Raw genomic sequence first — 21,558 nt, forward strand, 5'->3', positions numbered from 1 at the left:
AGTTGGGGGTGTTAGTGTTGGTTGATAGTGGTGAAGGTTGGTGTTGTGGAAAAGTCAAAAGAAAGGAAGAAAATTTGAAAAATACAAAAAGGTTGCAAACTTTTTGTGCAAAAAAAATGTATCTTTGAAAAAAAAAAATTAGAAATCAAGAAAATGGTTGCACAAAAAGAAGTTGGAATAATTGGGGAAACTAGTATGCAAAGAAAGGAGTGATGTTCTGAAATGAAGAGGAAAGTGGACGAAAGGTTTTGTGTAGTGTTCAAGGAGGGCGTAGTCACTTGTATCCCAAATACTTATCCTACCCTTCCCTAAGCCTACATTTACAAGCTTAAAAAGTCCCTATATGATCTCCAACCGAATGTTCTTGAGTTAGTGATGGTTGAAAATAAGGGCAAGCTTATGGTGTGATATTTGTTAGCAATAGAATTTCTTTGTTGAGTGTGAGTGACTTTTTGTATTTGTCCCTTGCGTTTTTGTTGTGAATATAGTGATTTTAGGACTTTCTTTCTTGTGAGGGCATATGGATTACGACAGATTGGTGATGTTCAAAAATTCCAAGTTGAGTCAATTGAGCATATCTAGTGAGCTAGTGGTTTTGAGTCACTTATTGAGGCTTGAGTGTTGTCGCTTGATTGTTTTGAAACTCCATTGCATTATTGAAATTGTATTTTGAAATGAGGGAGTTATTTGGTTGAAGCTTCACATGCTTGTAGCCTAATTGTTGGTACCAACCAAAGTCATGTTTTTGTGCTTAAAGTGGATCCTCATTGATTGCTTTGATTTGCTTGAGGACAAGCAAAGACTTTAAGTTGGGGGTGTTAATGTGCCGTGAAATTACGGGATATTTGATGTGGCGTGATTTTACGCCACAATCGATGCTTTTTTGCTGTAAGTTTTACTTGTTTTTAAGCAAGTCTATGTGATTTTACATGGTTTTTATCATGTTTCAGGTAATACGAGGTCCCTAGAACCTAAGTGTGGAAAAACAAGCGAAAAAGAGAAAATAAAGTTGATCACTGAAAGCAACTGGACGTTCTGGAAATTTTGGTGGAAAATAACTCTGCGCGTTCGCGCCCACGCGCGTCGGTGACTCTGCACGTTCACGTTAGAAGATCACGCGTTTGTGCTGAAGAAACAAAGGGATGGTGACGTCACCTTGGCGCGTTCGCGCGTCCATGTTGCGCGTTCGTGTTGAAGGATTTTCGGCTCAGTCCGAACAGAACTTGGATTTTGACGAGTTTTGCTATTCCAGTTCTTTTAAAAAGACAACTAGAGCATTGTAAAATTATCTTTGGCATAAAACACAAGTTTGGAGGCTAGGGTTCCTACATAAATATTCTTTTTTTTTTATTTAATCCTTGTTTATGGGAATTTCTTGGTGACAATTAAGATTGATACTCTTGTTGTGCTTATTTATTCATCGACATTATTTATATTCAAGTAAGTTTTTGTTATTTTAATTATTCTTGTTCTTCAACGTTTCTCAAGGGAATAGCTAACCCTAGGACTCACCCATTTATTTTGTTTGAAACTCGAAAGAGGAAAAACGAGATTGGGATAGAATAATTAACATGAATTTGGGGCTTTAACCCTCGTCTAATGGAAATTGACCTAGGAATAGGCGATACCACTTGTTGTCATATTCGGGTGTTCTTAATGCTCCTAATTGCTTGAGGGATCTTCAATTGGGTAGTCTAGTTAATCTTCGGGAGAAGTTAATTTAGAGTCATTATCCGAGGCTAAATAACATAAACTTGCTATTATTTATAATTCGTGAAATAGATTGGATCGTTACTTGAGAAGTAGTTTCCTTTATTCCATTCTTGTTGCCATTGATCAATTTACTTGCTTTCTAGATTAGAATTTATATTTCCGTATTTTATCAAACCTTATCAAAAACCACCATTGATGAGTTCGGTCTAGCTGTTGTTAGTGATAATTCCTAATCTGCTTACATCGCCTACATATTGTTCTTTGTGGGATTCAACCCCAACCTTGCTGGGTTACTATATTTGACAACGTCCACGTTATACCATTTATAGGTGTAATTTGAGCGTATCAAATTTTGGCGCCGTTGCCGGGGAACAATTGGCGTATTTTGGCTAATCTAGGAAATAAGCTAACTTTCTTTGAACCGAACCTGTGAATATTTGTATAGTTGTTTTCTGTGTTTTATTTTATTTTAAAAAAATGGCATCTTTCCATGAAAACTTGTTTAGTAGTGATCTTTATTGTGAGCATGGCCAAATTGGTGAGTTCAAACTCATGATGGAGTGTCTGCTATGTAAGGGTAATGAAAATCAAAAAGCCTTAGAAGAATACTTGGAAACTAGTCTCCAACTTGGTTTGATGACAGACGAAGAAAATCCTTTATGGGCAAATCATTATGAACTCCCCAATGCTCAAGATGAAAGGGTAAATCATTGTTACACCCCGTACCTCCGTACCTCGAAGAAGCACTGGTTAAATTTGAATGTAAGTATGTCGAGTTACGACTAGGTAAAACAACTTTGGAGTATGAGGAATAAGGCATTATTAAGTATATTGTTTAAATAAAGGATGATTACTATCTCGTAAGCCGTAATTGGGAAAGAGTATTTTGAAACACGAGAACATGGCCATTATTAGTATAATAAGTGATAAATATCATGTATGTAGAGTTTCAGAATATTTCGAGATCGAGCGAATTGAAGAAAATAAGTTCGACGAAAAATTTGAGAAATGCTGGAAGAATTTTTAGTCAACCTTGGAGGGGTATATCTCCATGTATATTTGGAGTTTTAAGGAGTTTCAAAATCCTAAAATGAAGTTCGTCGAGTCTAGTTTGTAATTCAACAAACCGCTCGTTGATAGGACCTCAGAGTAGAGAATTATATACGTTAGTCGAATGTTGCGCCGCAAAGTGCGCCAGAATGTGATATTTCGCCCCGAACTGTCTGTCGTAAAATGGCTATAACTTTTGATCCCTATGTGATGTGAGGGCCCACGACCTATGGTTGGAAATCTCTTTCAATTATCTACAACTTTCATCCTGTGGTGTTTTTCCCAAATTCCAACTTTATAATAGCGTTTTGGCCCCTCCAAACCAGATCATCCGAAAATGTTTCCTTAACTCGCCCTTTTGGATGGCTCATGCCCATATTTGGCTTATGGGTCCTTCTTGAAACTTACTTGACACTTCATTACCAATATAAGGGACATTATAATTCTTCTCCAATATGTCATTAAGAAATCATTAATTCGATACTCATAATTTCCCTTCGTCAGTCAATTCACTGTGCACGAACGAAAATTTTCCAAGGTGTAACAGAAGTAACCTTGGAGAGCCAGCACTGAACCAATACGCCGGTGTAGGAATTCTACCATGAGAATAGCAAGACGCGAGGAAATAACCCCTCGTAAAAGAAAGGGGTAGTCCCTTGAATGTCTTCAAGAACTCCACTCCAAAGGCTAAATTAAAAGAAAAAACAAATTAAAACGAATTAAAGGAAAAGAAGAGCCAGTGTACATGTGTAATTGGAGGGTATACATTAGTTAATCAAAGAGAAATGCTAACCTTGAACAATTATACATTGGCCAAATGTACAGTTATTTATGTTCTTGCTGCAATCCTTCAAAGCGTGTTGAGGATCAAGATATGGAGTGTTACACCTCGTGGATTTTCGCGTCGTTGTAAGCAAACTAACGTGAGTTCAAAGAGGCCATGATACTCCTATAAGGTCAAGGAAGACTTTTAATAAGTGTTAGACAAGTACTTAAAGGCTTCGGGATCAAGTGAATCGAAGAAAATAGGTTCGTTGGAAATTTGGAAAAAACTTGACAAAATTTTGACGAAAATTTTGGCCCAACTTGTCAGGGGTATATCTTCTAGAATATGAGAAGTTACGGAATCCATAACCTATGTAAATTAAAGTTCGGCGAGTCTTCTTTCCAATGCAACTGACAGATCGCATTTCTGTGAAGTATGGAGGGAAATACGGGTCGTACAATAAAGTACGTTCCGTACTTTCTGGGCGTATTTGGCCCAGAATTTCCAGAAACTTAAAATTTTGCCCCCCAAAGTACGTGATGAACAGTAACACGTACTATTCCCGAGATTTCCAGATTTTGGGGCGTTGGAAAGTTTTTTTCCAACTTTTATATACTCATTCCCACGACTTTTGCCTCATTTTCCACCCAAATTAAAACCCTAAATCATCTCAAAGCTTCCATTAACTCCCCATATCAACACAAATCCAAGAGAAATCAAAGATTAAACACCAAGAATCAAGAGAATCAAGTGTGTGGATGCTCACTAGTGTTGATGGAAGCCAAAACTTCTCTTGGAATTGAAGTTGGGGTTTTTCTCAAGTAAAGTATTTTTCATCCAAAGTGCATTCCTATATCACCAAAGGTGAGTTTTGAATTCATCTCATGTTATTAAGAGTATTGAGTGGTTGAATGACTTGGATTGGAAAAAAAAAGTAGAATATGAGGCTCAAATGTGGAATAGTGATATCCATGAATAGTAATTTGACTTGAATCATAATTCTTGATATGCCATGAGTATAATCATGTTGTGAATGATACTAATGATGTTGAGCACGTATTATATGAAAATGGATATGGTGTTGTATTGTAGTTATGGTTAAGGATGACTATGAAAGGGAATTTTAAGAGTTGAATAATGTTTAACTTGAAGAAGTTTATTGATTATGATATTATGGGTGTTGCTATCGATATTTGGGAGTTGTTTACCATATGGAGGAAGTTGTTGGAACAAAGGAAATGTTGCCCAATTTTCGTTAGCTCTTAGCCATTTTAGTTTAGACACGAGTATGCTTCCAATTATCTAATTTTAGTACAAAATCTCTTGAATGTAGAATCGTGAGCTTGGAAAGGGGAACGTTTAGCGATAAAGTTAAAGAGACGTAAAGGTATGTAAGGCTAGTCCATTTCTTTCAAAGGCATGACTCCTATACTATGATTCCTTTATATTTCCATGACTTTCTCGTATCCCAAAGTTGAAGGCTAAAGATTTCTAAGAGCTTCCTATGAGAAAGAGAGGAGATATGTTCTATGATAACGACGATGATTATGATAATTTTATTCATCGAGATTCTAAAGCTTATGAAATGATGCTATAATGAGACCAATGATCCTATTGCATGATTTTCTTGATATTACTCATTGTTTATAGTCTCACCTCATAATACTATTTCCTTCAAGGTGAGACATGGCGATCATGATTGTTCCATAACATAATCGGAGGTTACCAACCTTACATCACTCCGATAGATTTGTAGCTTTTAATTGGACTCTCTTGCATGCTTATTTTTATGTATGATTACACCGTGCCTAGTTGGCCGGGCAGACACCACTTGGGTGGGCGGCTTATGGATGATAGTTACACCGTACCTAGTTGGCCGGGCAGTCACCACTAGTGGGCGGCGTGAGATGATTACCCTGGACGTGGGAGGCCGGGATGCGGGCTAGTGATGATATTATATTATGTATGTATGAAAAATATTTTCTTAAAAGGTTAAGCATGCATGGTATTCGCCTTAAGGGGCAGTTTGATATACAGGTTATCTCTTTCCCTTATGTTTCCTTATTGCTTTACTACATTATGGTTCATGCCTTACATACTCAGTACATTGTTCGTACTGACGTCCTTCCTTTTATGGACACTGCGTTCATGCCCGCAGGTAGACAGGGAGATGGACCGGATATTTAGGAGTTCTATCAGCAGTCGTATAGGAGCACTCCACTTCTCCGGAGTTTCCGCTTGTTGGTATATTTTTGTGTACATATTTGGGGCATGGCGGGGTCTTGTCCCGACCTTATGATTCCAGTATTCTAGTAGAGGCTCGTAGATACATGTGTGTGGGTAGTAGATGTCTTGTGATCTTATTACTGCATATTCTGTGCATCATTTGTATCCTTGTGGGCCTATGTAGGTATGTGTATGTCACGCCCCGAACCATGGCCTGGACGTAACACGACACTCGGTGCCTGACTACATGTGACCGAGCGAACCACATGACTTGCTGAATCATCATGATGCCTAACATAAACGGAATATAACGTGAATGCATGATGAGCCTTTATAAAACATAGTAAGTCATAATACTTAATAATGTACTTGTTTAAACATGAGTGAGCCAAAATGGCTATAAGACTCCAAATGTCTGACATGACATAACTAACTTGTCTAGTCTATGAAACCTCTATCATGAGTCTGACTGAAAAATATATCTACTGGGACAAGGCCCCCATCATACCTTTAGATGCAAAACTAAATAGGGAAGTACAATGGTTAAACCCCGAATGAGATGGGGCTCACCAATAAGCTAGTACGAGCAAATCCTAATGATCAGAAGCGTCGTCCTGTAAATCCGTACCTGCATCGTGACATACAGGCCCCCGAGAAATAAAAAGGGGACGTCAGCACATTGAATGTACTGGTATGTAAAGCAACCGAAAGAAACAACATAGGACATGAATAACATGATAAGAACTGAAACTGAAAACCTGGACATGAACATGAGCATGAGTACATAAACATAAAATTGAAACTGAAACTAAGTACTGGAACTGAACATGAACATGAGTACTGTAAACATGAGATAATCTGTAATGATCTGTAATACCGACATGAACCACCACGGGGAGAAACGTGGAGTTTGATCTCTGCCCGATCAGCTAAGCCATCTCGTACCTTGCCGGGGCACGAGACATGAACATGACATGAATGGATCCAAATCCCTCAATGGGGAAAATATGAAGGAATCGTCCTATCTGGGCGGAGCGATACTTATCCTACTTTGGCATACGTAGTTTCAGGCTATCTGAGTCTTCTCGGTATTAATACAACTCCCGAACATGAAAATAATATAGTTGGCTAAGAATCCCATGACTTTCGTGAATTAACTTGTACTTGTCTTGAAATCATGATTTCACGAAATAACTTGTAAACATGTTTTCATGAAATAACTTGTAAACATGGTTTCATGAAATAACTTGTAAACATGTACTTGATCATGAGAAATACAATGGTTCATAATCATATATTTGTAATTGACTTGAAAACATACTTGTAATTTGTAAAATAAAATTACAATTTCATATGAACATAATGAGAACACATGAGGAAGAATTCATGATTCATGGACTAGGCTAGGAATCCTAATGTCCGTAATGGAAGATTAGGAATACAATAACGAACATAGATACAAAATTCATGTACATACATACATAATTACGGGCTACCAATATGTTGGGTTTAATGCCCTAGGATTTGGACTTCATAGATTTTACGAACGGATCATGGGGAAGAACGTAGAGATTCCCACACGTGGATGGAAGTTCTACATACCTTAACTTCTTGCTTTTGATCGTATCGCAATGTCCTTCAATCCCTTCAACTTTAATCTATGACAATACAGGTCATAGGGATTCTATATTAGCAACAATATCCATGTTTTGATCATCTAGGCATTTTATCAAACACTTGGTGGGCATGAAGCTCCACAACCTTGATTAATGATGTTTTCTTCACCCAATCCCCATTCTATTACTTCTAGCTGATTCTACAATCTCAATTAGATGTAATTAACATCATTCTTCATCACCCATATGCATACAACAATCCCAAGTCAACAATCCAAAAACCCTAGCATAGTTCATATAATTCTCTTTATCAAACCCATTTACTATTCTCCCAATAATTCATCAATTTATAACTATAAATGATTAGGGAGTAGAAATATTACCATTTTGAAGTCCAATCCTCTTGAATTCGGGTTCTAGGGTTTTCCACATCCAACAATAATGTTCCAATCCTAACTCTATGGATTAGAATAGTTTACTCAAGTTAGAAAGGGATTAGAGACTTGAATTCAACCTAGAATTATGATAAACACTTACCTTGGAAGTTCTTGAAGTTTAGGACTTGTTCTCTCTAAATATGGGGTGAGTTTTCGTGAATGGGGTGTGAAGAAATGAAGTGAAAAGTGTTAAATGAAGTTTTAAAATTATTTTCAGACCCATTTTATGCCCAATTTTACGTCCCGTACAATTTGTATGGACCGTATATCATACCTTATATAATCATTCCAGTGATTTGGACATTCTGGACTAATTATACGGCTAGAATATATGGCCCGTATAATTTTTACGGTCCGTATGTTCCACTGTATAATTTTTACGGTCCGTATGTTTCCACCGTAAACTGACAGAACACTGTTTAGTAAAACGGGCATAACTTTTTGCACAGATGTTCGTTTGAGGCCCATAATACACCGTTTGAAAGCTATTTTAAAGGGATACAACTTGCATCAAGGAAGTTTTCCCAAATTCCAAATTAATAAAGGGGTTATGGTCATTGGAAGTAATACCTTATATAAACTCACTTGCAAACATGCCCCATAGAGTGGCTTTCAACTTTGCTTTGCCCAAAGACTTTTCTCATGTCTTGATTGGGTTTCAAACACCATTTATACACTACTCAAATTGGGTTTATTATACCCGCATCTTAGAGACAAATCTTAGCCCGAAGCTACGAGGTGTTACAATAAGCTCAATTGGTAAGAGGCGTTCCCCATGTGGAAACAAAAGTGACTGCAAGGTCGCGGGTTCGAGGCGCTGCAGCGTGTATTCTCGAATTGGCTAAGCACCCTTTCACACAATGCCCCAGTATGTCCAGCATGCATGTCATGGAGGGCAACCCGACTCGCAAGGGGGTCGGATCCTCACAAAAAAGGCGCCTTTTTTGTGACGACCCGACCCCCTTGGCGAGTCCGCAATCGTCTGGGTACTTGGACCCCATGAACATACATGAATACATGACATGACATGACATACTTGGGCATTGTATGGGCAAGTGCCACAGAAAATTCGAGAATACACGCTGCAGCGCCTCGAACCCGTGACCTCTCCCCGTGACCTCTCCCCTTTTGTTTCGAGAATACTCCACTTCTCCATCTCAAGGAGTAAACACAAGCCGAGCAAACTGAGATAATGCCTAATGTTCACCAGCTTGTTCTTCACCTTCCGTTGTTTAAGATAAATCCTCTATACACGCTAAGTGCACTTTCTTATAGCTTTCATTCCCTTCTTACTACAAGCGGTGTACACCTGAGTCGCATTCTCTTAGCAAGAATTCGAATGGGCACTGTGGTGTCTGATCCTCGAAAGGCTGGATACAGTAGATAAAGTTGAATATTGATAGGAATAGTATTTCGCTCCTGATCAAATTTTACTAGTAATTCACACAAAAAAATTAAAATTAGGTTCATACTATCTACACAGAAGAGTTCTGCGTTTCAGTAATATTACTATATAACATACTAGTTTTCCGTGTCAATATCATGTTCAACATGAGTCAACTCTATCATATGGTACGCTAGACTAAATAAACTCCATATGCCTTTTTCGTGAACTTACTAGAACTCTTTTTACCTCATTTTTATACCAAATGTCAACATATCAGAGTATGTTATGGTGAAAGTCTATTTTCTTATTTCTAGCACCTAAAATGGTATTGTGAAGCACACAACATTTTCTTGTTTTTTTTCCCCTTTAGAAAATCGTGGAGGAAGAATTAGATAATAATAGATATATAGATTATCATTCTTGCATAGACTAATGGGAATAAAGATCAGACACTAAAACTTGGATGACATGAGTAGTTTCTGTACAGTTTCATATCCTAGGATACTCACTTAAAGGGGTGGGGGTTGGGCCGGGGGGGGGGGGTGTGGGGAGTGAGGTTTAGGTTTTACGGTTTGAAAACTACTTATTTTCACCTTTCTCCTTACCTGGTTAGGGAAACTCAGCAAATATACCTTTAGCCTCTTTGACCTATCATTCTAGCGGCAAGATTTCTGGCATGTGGAAATAGTTAGAGTTCATGGTCGCCGGCTTATTTCACCTTTTTTTCTAACTGATGACTTTGTATATCTATACATTTAATTTCACTTTTGTTCAATATGCTTTGTAAATGCTCTGCATATGTAGACATAGCAGTTAATATTATAAGATAAGAATATTGTTAATGCCATCAGAAAATGCAATGTATAGGTTGTACTTGTTCCATTTGTTAGCTGAAGTTCATACTCGTATATAATTGTGAAGAAGTTTATTCCTCAGACTAGCAGTTGTTCTCTCGACACACAATTATAGTTTTTTTTCCTGTTGGTAAGTCACATAATTAGCGTAAGTTATAGATGAATTTAAGCTCACCACCAAATAGTCCTTGAAAAAGTCAGTAAAGTTTATTCCTTCGAGTAAAATTTACTAACTCACCAGTCACCATATAAAAGATATTGTACAGATAAGAAAGAAAGCTGAGATAAATGAGTTAAGAGACATTCTCTTTTAGTAAACTAAGAGTCCTCTGACTGGAACCTATTTTCTTTTTCAAAAAAAAAACCTCGAGTCCTCTATGCGACGAATTCTTCCTGAGATACAATTAGATACAGAAGGTGTAGTTGAAAACTCTATGCCTTACCATTTAAATGTTAAGTGCTTGTGCAGATCAATTAAGACAACCTCAACCCGTTCAATACTTTCTCCATTTCACTTCAAGTCTTGACTTTTGGTCGTTGTATATATTGTCACTACAGATTTATCTACAATGTATAATAAAACATTATAATTTTGTTCATGTCGCACTTGGGCTACCCCCACTAGTACACAACAATGAACAGAGACCAAAATAATTAATGATTTAAAAATAATAATTATATATCTGTCTAAATAGTAAAATGTCAATACACAGCCTTGAAGGTGCATTAGTATCTGAATCTTATCAATTTCTCTCTCTCCCACTCTCTCTCTATTAGGATCACGATAAATTGTTTCAAAAGTATCAGATTTACTAAACCAATCATAAGAAAGAAGAAAGAGGACAGAAGAGAGCTGAGAGAGAGGAGGATAAAGATTTTGTACACTCGTCCTTCTAATTATGACAGCTGCGACCACAACATTGCATTCCAGAATCTCTAACTTACCCGACTAGACTAAATTGAGATACATTCAGACTTAAGTTAGGCTAAACTAAACTATTAGAAGCTTATCTACTAAAAATCTAACATGACCCAATTGTAAAACATAAAAACTTTTCTTTACTCCAACGGTCAGCTGCTCCTCAACGGCTACAAACCACCAAATAAGCAACAGGCACAACATCTGCAAGCCTATTCATTACATAATTTCACTAACTTATTTATACTTGCAATCTCTAGCGCAAGGGTACAGATCTATATATTGATGAAACCCTTCTCTCTCAAAGTACCAATCCGCAACAGCTTCATCGATCGTCTACACAGATAAATGTTATAACAAATTAAAATTTGTTATGAACTCATCAAAACTAAGAATGTCATGCATATGATACAATTCAAAAGCAAAAATGTGTGTATTCAAATATTATATGGATAACACAAAAAAACATTACCTTATTAAGTAACCTTGGAGAGCTAGCACTGAACCAGTATCCCACTAAAAGAATTTCACCATGAGAATAGCAAGACGTGAGGAAATAACCCCTGGTAAAACAAAGGGGTTGTCCCTCGAATGTCTTCAAGAACTCCACTCCAAAGGTTGAATTAAGAAAAAACAGATTAAAAGGAATTAAAGGAGAAGACCACCCAATAAACATGTGGATTGGAAGGTATGCTTTAGTTAATCACCAGAGAATAGCTAACCTTGAATAATTATACGTTGGCCAAATTTGTAGTTATTTATATTGTCGATGCAATCCTTCCAGACATGTTGAGGATCAAGATATGGAGGAAACCAAGTGTTATTAATCTAGATTTAGAGTGTTGAATAGTCAGAAAATTCTTAAAACTGAGAGAAACTAGCATTTAAATTTGTCTCCTCAACTGCCAGTAGTCATAAATTGAATTGATTATGAAAAGTGGAGTTTGAATGTATGGAACGACATTCTGCGGGAAAAAGCACTGCAACATCATTAAAGAAAAATAATGTTATAATTAGAGGTCACTATTATTCTCTAGAATAAATAAGGAAAATATTTTTCTTTCCAACGCTTAAAATCTTACGAGACTTGGTCCCATTGCAGACGTGCAAGCTGAAGGCAAATTTTTAGCCGATCCCTTAGAAGAAGAGGGAGGAAAAACTATTTTAGTAAAGCAAAAGAATTGAAGTTGCTTCTACTTCTTCAGCATACCAAAATTACTAAAACAAACAGAAGATGCGACTCACGTGTAGGTTAACAATTTTCCAATACATCTCTTCAATATATGAAGTACCAATAATTGTTTTCCTGCATAAATCGCGAAAGGGATTGGACACTAATAAAGTTAATAGATGATTAGAGTATCATTTTCTTGAGATCACATAATGTGAATATAAGGAAAGCTCACCCATTGATGAAGAAACCAGCATCTGCAACGCACTTCACTCTCGCATCATTCGGTAAGTAGGATTTGAACTTGTCGCAGTTCAAAATTGTTGCCAACCCTCCGGCTAAAGTTCCGCATGGAATTGCCTGACCATTGCATTTTGGTAATCAAGATTAATAAGTAGACTAAGTGTTATACCCCATTTTAACCGGGTTAGAGCGGAGTACAACATATTGGAGATTCCTTTATTGTTTTGTTTTAAAGAGTCGCCACCTAATTAATTTACGGTGAATTAGGACACCTAATTATTAACTAAGGCAAAAATAATTAAACCTCCGTTAAATAGTCTGTGCTTAATCAGTGTGATTCTAGGTAAGGGTTCTATATTATCCTAAAGGGAAGGGGTAGGCATCCTTTAGAATCCGTTAACTTACGGTTATCCGACCAAACTTAGGTTAATTAATCAATGTTGAATATAGTTTTTTAAATTTTTAAGAAAATAGCTTGTGCAAATAAGACTTTAAAAAAGGTATAATAATTTGTGCAAAAGAAGAGTTTAAATGCCATTAAAAGACTTCAAATAATGATACTATTTTAAAAAAGGTGGGACTAGTAATTTGCATAAGAGGAGATTTTAGAATGTCATTTGAAATAAAGTTTATAAATGCTACTAGGGCTCTTGAATAAAATGCTAATAAGACCTATAGAAAAGAATATAATAATTTGTATAAAAGGAGACTTCAAATGCCATAAAATTCATAAAATATTGTTAAGACTTTAAAAAAGGTGCTATTTGGAATGAAATTTGTAAGAACATATAATAATTCGTATAAAAAAAGAAAACTGCAAATGCCATTTTAAATAAACTTATAAATGTTGCAAAGATTTTTAAATAACGGTGCTATTAAAATAAAATTCGTATGAAATGTATAAGCAAAAGAAAAAGCGAGTTTGCATAATGCTTTAACAAATATTTGAAACAAACCAAATGATGATGTATTGATTGACTTTGCGTTTTAGAAGTACAAAATATTCTTTTAGTTCCTATTTGCATGTTAATGACGTTTCAAAATTCCCAAGATAATAAAATGTGAATCCTTCAACTCAAAAATATGAAATTATGCTATTTGCAAATCAGTTATTCTAAATAAGATAAATATTAGATGCTTATAAATAATTTTGACATAAAAGAGAAAAAATGAGGCTAATGGAATTGACTGACTTTTCTGAAATTAGCTACCCATTATATTAAACTAACCCACCAATTTATTAGAATTCGCTGAGTTATGAAGACAAAAACAGAAGTAAAAGGGGTTAGTTGCATCATACAAAAATAAAGGCACAAAATAAATAAAAGGGGAGCAAATAACATCAAATGGGCCAGCCTATTTCGAGACTGCTGGACCCATTTGTTGTTGGGCTTTGGCCCAGCGAATTCCTTTATATATTGCTGCGGATTGGGCTGCTGTTGCTACTGTCTATTGGGCCTCGGCCCAGAGACAATTTTGGACTGCTGCAGCTGCTACCACTGTTCCTATCTACTGGGTTTTGGCCCAGAAAAATTAAGGCTTTCTAATTCGCTGCGGACTAGGCTGGACAGAGAGAGACCATGTTGGGCTTTTAGCCCAACGCCAAATGCGGAAGAAGAACGAGTCTCTCAGACTCGTATACGATAGTCATGCACAAAAAAAATAAGGATTAGTATCTAATCGATGAATAAAGTTAAACATGCGACATATAAATTCAACAAATCAGCAGGTTGTATATATACTATGTATATTTTGGGTATATCTCATGTATATATGCAATATACAAACATATACCCTTTAAGCCTAGGCAGAAATGAAATGACTACACTTAGAGGCATAAGAATTCTAATGCATAACGACTTATACTAATCATATTTTGCACCGAATCATAATGAGAGAAACGGGCATGCTCAGAGATTTATAGACTTCTTAGTGAGCTTATCAAATCCTGCACATACATAGAGATCCTCAAATAAACATTTCTTGACGATCTTATGGCATAGTTAAGACTCGGTTAAATGCGTAGATGCCAGATAGCAGATTGACAATATGGTGGCTAAAAAAACAAACTAACAGAACAGACATCTATTCTGATGGCAGAGACCTACAAGTTGATCTTCATCATATTAGACATATTTAGAATTCTGGTGAACAGGCAACAAGAAACCATAGCTAAGAAAGGAATACTAAGTTCAGCATGTCTGGCACAACATCACACAATTACATAAGTAGGCAGCCACTCGTAGTTAGTCACCAAACAGATAGCATCTTTTGATCTTAGAAGTACAGACATGAATTCGACAAAATAATGTAAGAGAGACGAATCCTTTAAACTACCTGAAAGATAGCGACTCAAAACATAGGGGAGAGAGAAGGATCAGATTATATTTTAGCATGTTATGTACCACTACCACTTGATAACTTTCAGTTTTAAACTCAAGTTTTACAGGGATATGACACATTCGAGCAGATCAATTTATAGGATTAATTTTAGTAGATTTGAAGTTTGACAAGATTTTCAGACCCCATGGATACGTTAATGACGGACCTGTCGAAATAGAAATCAACCAGATTCTATGTCGACAGTAATGCAGATTCACATACTAAATTGATCCTAAGCCTAGCAAATATCACTGAAGCATGGGGGTTTGGATATCTTTAGACAGGATTAAACCTCTGCTCATACAGATATTTGACTTCGATGCATTCACGGTAATGCTAACATGAACTCCATACTTACTCATTTTCAAGCTTATCAGTTGTGTGCTTCATTCAAACTTAGAAAAGGATGAGCAAAGTTTACAGACATAAAGACATTAAAGTTAAACTCGGGCCACCACATACTTAGAAGCATTCCCCAGGACTACATGCCTATACATACATTTTTACTCACATCAGATCACTCCGGTTATTGTATGAATCTTAATTTCGAACCAGTTGCAACATGAGAGTCATTTTTAAGGCAGAAATGGTATTTAGTCCGAGACACTATATGTTTACAAACTGATTGAGGTTGAGTTCAGACCTTTGTTAATCCTGCTAATATCATTTAAAATCCCACTTATCATGATGAAGACTATATGAACCCAAACTAAACTCATGCTAACACCAAAAAAGAAAAACTTACCAGAATCAGCTTATGAACTAGTATAGAAACATTAACATACCATATTAGGTGAAGGTAGATAACGACCTACAATTCCATCTTTAAACGACTCACATAAACTAAACCACCAATAACCTAAACGAATCACACCACCAGTCTAACATAATGGAAACACATAGCAGTTTACATTATACAAACTCGTCAACACATAAGCAGACAAGCGTGGAAAATTAGAAGGAGAAAGAATTACCTTTCTCCTGTGCAGCGAATCTGGGGGTGCGGGGAATCGCGCTTTATCCTCGAACACTTCAAATCTGAGCTCGCGATGCTCGGATTCACAACAATGAGCAAAGCAATCGAATACCAATTTGGATCTAGTGTTTTTGACCCGATATTAAATAAAATTACGACTGCTAAGGGGGATTGATTTTTAGGAAATTTTTATGCGGTTTAAGAACTCTTTTTTTTTGGGGATCTTTCCCAAATCCAAAAAAAAAACCCTGATTTCATGCTCGGAACCATAATTTATAGTTCCTCTTTCTCCTTGATTCGAGGCTAGGGTTTTCGTTTTTGAGGAGGAGAGAGAGGAGCGGAGGGGGACAGGATGGGTGCGATGGCAGAAGGCGTGACAGGGGTATGGGTGAAACGGAGATGGAGAGAAACGTGGTGAGGAGGACAAGGTCGAGTGGGGATGTCAGACGCATGGGGTGACGATGAAAGAAAAGCAGTGGGGGTAACGTGTGGGTATGGGTGCGACAGAGGTGTCGGAGGTGAGTGGAATGTCGATGGGGTGTCGGTGATGAAGTGGGAGTCACGAGGGGGGTATGGGTGTGGTGGAGATGGTGGTCACGTGGTGTCAGAGGGGTGTCGGAGTCGATGGGTGTGGTGGAGGTAACATGGGGCGAAGGAGATGATGATGAAGAAGAGGAGGGAGCGGCGGAGTGGCGATGGGAGGGAGACGACGAGAAATGAGAGGAAACCCTTTCCCCCTTTTTTTTGGACGAAATGGGTCGGACCCAGTCCATAAATGGACTGGGTCAATTGTTTTTTAGACCGGGTATTAAGAGAGTAGGCTAATAAATTAAAACACGAATTATTCTAAAAATTGAGATAAGAGATATGGACTAGTCCAAAAATATTAGGGGTTAATCGGGCTTTGATTTGGGGTCCGGTAAGTAAAAAATGCGAACCGAGTGCAAGAAATAATTTGGCTTCTAAATTTGAATAAAAGACCCATTTTGATTAACGATGTACCAAGGGTGCCGGAATATCACCTGGTACGAAAAATGTGCAATTGTAAAAGACCCGGATAATGAATTATATGCTGTTGCAATGACCGTGCAATAATATTTTAACAATAAATAAACGCTATCATTTTAAATGTGCGAAATAAGTGTGATGTGTATGCGGAAGTTGATAAAATGCCGAGAAATGCCAGTTTCAATAATACTAAATAACCGTAACGAATGACTAGCGGTAATAATACTGCTGATAATAATAATACTAATAATTAACAACAATGATAATGATAAATGATGACGGTAATACTGATAATGCTGATGATAACGGTGATAAAAAATAATAATAGATATAATAATAATAGTAGATAACAAATATTGACAGCTAATAACAAAAATAACAATAGGAATAATGATAATAATTAATAATAATAATACTAACAATAATAATAATAATAATAATAATAATAATAATAACAATAACTATGACGATAACGATAATAAATAACAATTGTTGATAAAATCAATGATAATAATTAATAAAAAAATGACAATGGTAATGATGAATAATAATTAATAACAAAAATAACGCTGATAATAGTGATTAGTAATTAACAATAATAATAATAATAATAATGATAATGGAAATAACAAGAATAATAATTAATGACAATTAGTAATAATGGTAATTTAAGAATAATAATAATAGTCGTTAATAATAATAATAATAATAATAATAATGATAATAATAGTTGTAACAGAATAATGAAACGCCGTCATTGATAGGGACTAACAACTATAGTAAACATAATATATATTATTATTTATTTATTTTTTATTATTATTATTATTATTTTTTTTTTAAATATTAGAAGCGCAAATATGTATTTCGGAGGAGAGGCGGGACAAAATTGGGTGTCAACACTAAGGTAGTATACATATGACGCATAATTTATACTGTATGATGTTTTTTGTAACTGGAAATTGCATTATATTACCAAACGAGAAATTACAGCTCAAAGAAAAGAACAAAATAACTGAAGGATGAACATGGAGCTCCATCCAGTTACCAAAAATAGGATCTTACATTTTTAGCATTTTTCATTCCTTTGCTCCATAAGTCTTCCATAATAGCCTTAAATATTCTTGCCCCTCTAAAAAAATAGCTTGTTGTCCTAATGTAGATTTATCACCAAATTAATCATCAGTGATATTAGTTATCAGTATACATGAGAGACATATGCACTATTTGCTAATTTCTTACAGGGTCAACTCGTTCAACATCACCGGTGAAAGATGAACCATCACAATACTTCACTCTCACCCTGTTCCAATTGTAAAACTCTACCAAATTCCAACATAGTGCACAGAGCTTCATCACCTTGATTTTTCTTGGAAGTATTATGAAGTATACTTAGTTGATTCATCTTCTTGGTAGAACCTGTGTACTTAGTTGAACGATTAAGGCAATCTGGGATACTATTGCACCAACCGCCTCCCTACAAAATATGAAATTTCTCCGGAGTTAAAGGTTTAATTTAGCGACTTAATTAGTTATGTTAAAGCATGTATCCCAAGAAAAACAATAAATATGTTAGAAATGTCTAGATCCTAGATTAAGACGTAATAATGAAATGAGGAGTAATTGAAGTCATTTCCAAGTAAACTTTTTTTTTTTTTGATATATGGCATAATTATTGTTATACCTCGTAAATTTTTGAGTCATTTGTGTTGTAAGTAAAATAACATGAGTCGGAGAGGCCATGGAGCGCCTATAAGGCTAAGTAAGACCTTTAACAAGTGTAATTAAGTAAGTATTTAAAGGTTTCGGTGTCAACTGAATAAAAGGAATTAAGTTCGTGGAAAATTGGGAAAAACTTGGAAATATTCTGGACAGGATTTTGGTCCAACTTTAGGGAGGTATATTTTCGATCATATGAGGAGTTATGGAATGCATAACCTATGTAAATTTAAGTTCAGTGAGTCTTCTTATCAATGCAACTGACAGATCGCAAATCTGATAAGTACGGGATCACATACAGCCCATACAAAAATTTATGTTCCGTAAACAAATGTACGTCCCGTACCTCATTTTCCAAAAGTTGGAAAAATGTTGGATTTTTTAGAGTCCAAGTACGGAACATACATGGAAGTATGCCCATGCATGGAGGGCAAACAATTGAGGCGGTGGAAATGTTTTTAAGTGTTTAAATAGGTCCAAGCTCATTTCTCCTTCATTTCTCTTCACCAACAGACCTTAGAAACCTCTAAAAACCCTCTTAAACATTTTCTAAGTAAACCCAAGATAAATCAAAGATCAAAAGTGAGTTTTAAATGACTTGCGCCTTGGATTCTTGTATTGCTTCTTGTGGAAGTTTTGGAAGGAACTTAGGGTGGAGTAACCTTGAATTTGAGTTGTTCTTAAGCTCTGGAGGTAAGATTTCATTTGTATCTTCATGTTATTAGGTTATTAAGACTTAACCTACTAGTTAAAGATGGATATCAAGAAAGGAGATGCTCAAACTTGCGATGAACTATAAGTTGAGTTGTGGACTAATTTTTATCATGTTGTTGTGGTGTTATTGGAACGATTTCCCTGTAATTGAATTGTAGTTGATGTTGTTTTCATGTTGTTATGGTTCTGCTAGATGGATACATAAAGAAACAGTGTATAAAGTTGTAACACCCCGTACCTTTAAGGAAAGTTTTGACCACGATCCTAGACTTAGAAAATCAGATAAAGAATGTAGGAATTGGAATTTTTCTGTTCAGTTGTGATATGGTGGTTTACGCCCATGAACAGTGGTCGTATTTCAGTTTACGGGCCGTAAACCAAGTCGTGAACTGAAACCAAGAATTTCTGAACATTCTGGAATTTGACATTTTGAGGTCATATGGCTAAATAGGGACTGTATTTCACTTTACGGCCCGTATTTCAAAACTTGTTTAGAATTAGGGAAAACTTCCTTGATGAAAGTTGTAGATCATTGAAATACCTTTCCAACGGTATATTATGAGGGTCAAACGGACATCTGTGTAAAGAGTTATGGCCAATTAACTAAAGAGATGCAGTGCAGTCCATATGGCAGAATACGGACCGTATTTCAGTTTACGGCCCGTAAACTGAAATACGGCCAGTATTTTGCTGGACGTAAAGTGCAATTTTCCAGAACACTATATATTCGTCTATATCAATTCAACTCATTATTTTTCACTCCCTCAAACCCTAGAACGACTTCCTACTCTCCTCCATCATCAAGATCACCAAGGTAAGTCCACTTTAATTATTCCAACTCAATTCTAACATATATCCTTGTAATCTAAACAAGAAATCATTATTCCTAATCTAGGGTTTTCAAGAAAACCCATCTCTAAGATTCAAGAATCAAGATTTAGGAAATCTTCTCCAAAATTCAAGTCTTTAATTCAAGTTTTGGAGCAATTAAAGTATGTAGGACTTCCATCCACATGTGGGAATCTCTATGTTCTTCCCCATGCTTCGTTTCCTTGATATCCTTGAAGTTCAAATCTTAGGGCATTAAACCCACCATATTGGTAGCTCGTATTTAAGTATTTATGTACATGAATTTTGTATCTATATTCATTGTTGTATTCCTAATCTTCCATTACAGTTATTAGGAACCCTAGCTTAATCCATGAATCATGAATTCTTCCTCATGTGTTCTCATCATGTTTATATGAAACTTTATGATTTTATTTTGCAAGTTACAAGCATGTTTTCAAGTCAATTACAAATATATGATTATGAACTATTGTATTACTCATAAATCAAGAACATGTTTACAAGCTATTTCATGAAACCATGTTTACAAGTTATTTCGTGAAATCATGATTACAAGACAAGTACAAGTTAATTCAAGAAATTCATGGGCTTCTTAGCCAACTATATTATGTTCATGTTTTTGGGAGTTGCACGAATTACCGAGAAGGCTTAGATAGCCTGAAACTATGTACCCACCATAGGACAAGGATCGCTCCGCCGAGTTAGGACGATACCTTAATTTTACACTGAATGGATCCATCAGGCACGTTACCACCTTATATCCTGGCAAGGTATAGGGCTCTGCTGGTCCGGCAAGGTACCAGTCTCCACGTATCCACGTGGTGATATCATGTGTCGATTTATGAAATGCTCTCCCTACTTATCATGTTTTTACTTATGTTATATATATACATATGTACTCATGCTCATGTTCATGTCCAGGTTTTCAGTTTCAGTTCTTATCATGTTACTCCATGTCCCATGTTGTTTCGTTTGGTTGCTTTACATACCAGTACATTCAATGTGCTGACGTCCCCTTTTATTGCCCGGGGGCCTGCATTTCACGATGCAGGTACCGATTTACAGGACGACTTCTGCCCATTAGGATTTGCACGTACCAGCTTATTGGTGAGCCCCATCTCATTCGGGGTTTAGACATTGTCTTTTCTTTATTTAGTTTTGCATCTAAGGTATGTTGGGGGCCTTGTCCCTGTAAGTATGTTTTCCAGTCAGATTTATGATAGAGGTTTCATAGACTAGACAAGTCAATTATGTCATGTCAGACATTCGGAGTCGTATAGCCATTTTGGCTCATTCATGTTATTTCCGCACTCATGTTTAAATAAGTATTTTTATTAAGTATTATGACTTACTACGTTTTGTACAGGCTCATCATGGATTCACGTGATATTCCGCTTATGTTATGTATCATGATGATTCAGCAAACCATGTGGTTCGCTCGGTCACATGCAGTCAGGCACTGAGTGCCGTGTTACGTCCAGGCCATGGTTCGGGGCGTGACAAAGCTTGGTATCTGAGCCTAGGTTCA

The 21,558-nt window shown here is 36.3% G+C and overlaps 1 pseudogene; it reads right to left on the reverse strand.

The window, feature by feature from the left end:
• LOC132637251 (pectin acetylesterase 11-like) overlaps positions 1 to 18,953 on the reverse strand; it is a 34,646-nt pseudogene extending 15,693 nt beyond the window's left edge.
• Between the last annotated feature and the right edge of the window lie 2,605 nt (positions 18,954 to 21,558).

Source organism: Lycium barbarum, chromosome 4, assembly GCF_019175385.1.
Source record: "Lycium barbarum isolate Lr01 chromosome 4, ASM1917538v2, whole genome shotgun sequence".
Classification (NCBI taxonomy): domain Eukaryota; kingdom Viridiplantae; phylum Streptophyta; class Magnoliopsida; order Solanales; family Solanaceae; genus Lycium; species Lycium barbarum.